The 2,500-nt window shown below is 45.9% G+C and overlaps 1 protein-coding gene across 1 annotated transcript in view; it reads left to right on the top strand.

The window, feature by feature from the left end:
• LOC119596402 overlaps positions 1–2,500 on the top strand; it is a 120,352-nt gene that overhangs the window by 112,105 nt on the left and 5,747 nt on the right. The gene's annotated exons all lie outside the window — the stretch shown is intronic.

Here is a 2,500-nt window from a genome sequence, read left to right as displayed (position 1 = left end):
AGAGGCGGCTTGGCGAGGGCACGTTTTTGCATGCGAGAATAATGTGGTCCCGCCATTACACTTCTTAGTCACTGCGCCTCAAACGCGAGGGGGTCACGTGGGCGACGCTGCTGACGGGGGGGGGGGGTCCTCTTACACGTGGGAGAGGCAAAAAGTGGCGCCGCGACACGTAGGCCTCGAGTCATAAGACCGCCGAGAAGGTCAGGGAAAGTGGCGGAAGCGCGAGGTCACTTCAGATGTCGGGCTCTGGCGCTGAAGCCCAGGCGAGCAGACACACATCACGCATTCGTGCGCAGGTGTATTTGCACCTGATGGTTTTAATTGTGCATTTGATTGAATGCAGATCCTGCCTTAGTGCAGATTCCTGCCTTGGGTAGGTAGATGAATAGATAAATAGGTAGATAGATATATAATAGATAGTGTGGGTGTGTTTTTAAGCATGTCGCGAGCGCATAATTGGTATTGTTATTTTGCTCTCCTTTTTTGTATCCCTCTGGCGTTTATTTCTTGCGAAAGAGCGTCGCCTTCCAGGCATTTTAGACAGTCATTGCAGTCAACAATAGGAGGCTTATTATCATCACAGTGTCATCCATACACTCTCAGCACGTAACCGTTGCAAAGCCTCATAATACGTTGCTGTTTTTTAAAAGACACCGAGGCGAGGCTTCTCGGAATCCAGATCGAAGTGTGTGAACGTGGGCTTCTCTGGTGCGGTCTGAGGGTGGAACTTTAAAGAGTTAAGGTCCTGGAGCTAGAGAGAGGGTGGGGGGGGGGTGAATGGAGAAAGCGTTTTTTCATGTAAAATAATCAAGGGATTTGTAATGTAGGACCTTTCGAAGTTGAATCTGCTGGATTGCTGTAAGGATTTAGACTATGTTCGTTGATTAGACTTTTTTAGGAGATAAAGAGTGGGATATCAAAACAACCTCGAACATAGGAAAAGGATATAAGATTTCAAAGCTGGCTTATCTACGTTTGAAAGAATATGTACGATAAACGGGACGTATTCCGTACTCTGAATCGATCAAGTCTGTTTCTACGTTCTCCTACACAAAGTGGGAGCACGACTAAGATCTTTGCATGCTGGCCGAGCCAACTACATATTTTTATCGTTTTATGTGATCATTATTCATCGTCGTATCTTGCCCTTGGTTGACACGGGCATGCGAGGATGATGTGACCCGGATGTGTTAGGCAACTGACGAATCCGAGGACGCTGTGAGTCCATTTCCATACCGTGGCGCAGAAGTTGTATTATCTTGCTCTATGTAGCGGACAGCTTGGTGAAAATCTGGGGCGGAAAATGGTGCAAGTTCTGATTTCATACTCTTTCTGTAGTCAGAGTATTATTATTCGTGTTTATTCAATGTCCATCTCAAGAGTGAACAGAATGGAAAATAAAGGAAAGAATTGTTTATGGAAACAAAAGAGAGAGAGATCTATCACTAATTCAGCGAAAGGAACACGTAAACAAAAAGCGGCGTTCATGTCGCGCCGTCGTTTGTTGTTGGCCGCGTGTTTACGAGAGGTTTGCCCAGCCCTTGCTTAAGTCATAGCCGGGTTTTTTATGGCCGTTATCACTGTTATTCCCCGCCGGTGCAATCATGTTCGGTAACGAGCCATTAGGACAGAATTCTGCTTGTTTAGACGTGACTACCTCGGAGATAGATTTCGTGGTTCATACTGGAAACGGGCGTTTTCGCCGTTGACGGCGTGTTCGTACTGTATCGTAAATGTTCTTGGGACGAGTTTTTGCAATGGTGTTTATGTGGAAGACCGACATCCGTTCAGCATGAAACGGTATGAAAAATTTGCAAGTAGGTTAGGTTTTGCTGTCGTAGCAATTATACATATCTCAGCAGAAGTTATTATTTTTCACTTCTCGGTAAAATGAGGTTCAAACTGTAGTTACATTCTGGGTACGAGGTCGCGGAGTTAGAGTAAGCAAATTAAACTTTTTTGTTTGATTTGTTTAGGTCACCACGGATATGTTGTGTGACCAAGGCCATGCTATGTCGCATGGTTGTCAGCTTTTGCTTTATGGCGTTTTAGTCATTCTGACTTTTTGTGTGTCTGTCTGTCTGTCTGCCCCTCCCCCACCCCCGCCCTCTCTCTCTCTCTCTCTCTCTCTCTCTCTCTCTCTCTCTCTCTCTCTCTCTCTCTCTCTCTCTCTCTCTCTCTCTCTCTCTCTCTCTCTCTCTCTCTCTCTCTCTCTCTCTCTCTCTTTCTCTCCCTCTCTCTCACTCTCTCTCCCTCTCCCTCCCTCTCGCCTTTCTTTCTCTTTCTCTCCACTTCTCCTCTTTCATCTTTTCCTTCTTTCCTCCTTTTCTTTCTCCTTTTTTACTCTATCCTTCGCCCTTTTCTCTTTTTCCTTCACCCTCTTTTCTCCTTTCCATCGTTCCCCATTTTTCCTTTTTCCTTTTTCTCCTTCCCCTCCTTTTCAGTTTCCCATTTCGGTTCTCCTTCCCCCTCCTTTTCTCCTTCCCCTTCCCTATCTCCT

The sequence above is a fragment of the Penaeus monodon genome, chromosome 37 (assembly GCF_015228065.2).
Source record: "Penaeus monodon isolate SGIC_2016 chromosome 37, NSTDA_Pmon_1, whole genome shotgun sequence".
NCBI classification, from domain to species: Eukaryota; Metazoa; Arthropoda; class Malacostraca; order Decapoda; family Penaeidae; genus Penaeus; species Penaeus monodon.
This window is presented reverse-complemented; position numbering and strand designations above follow the sequence as displayed.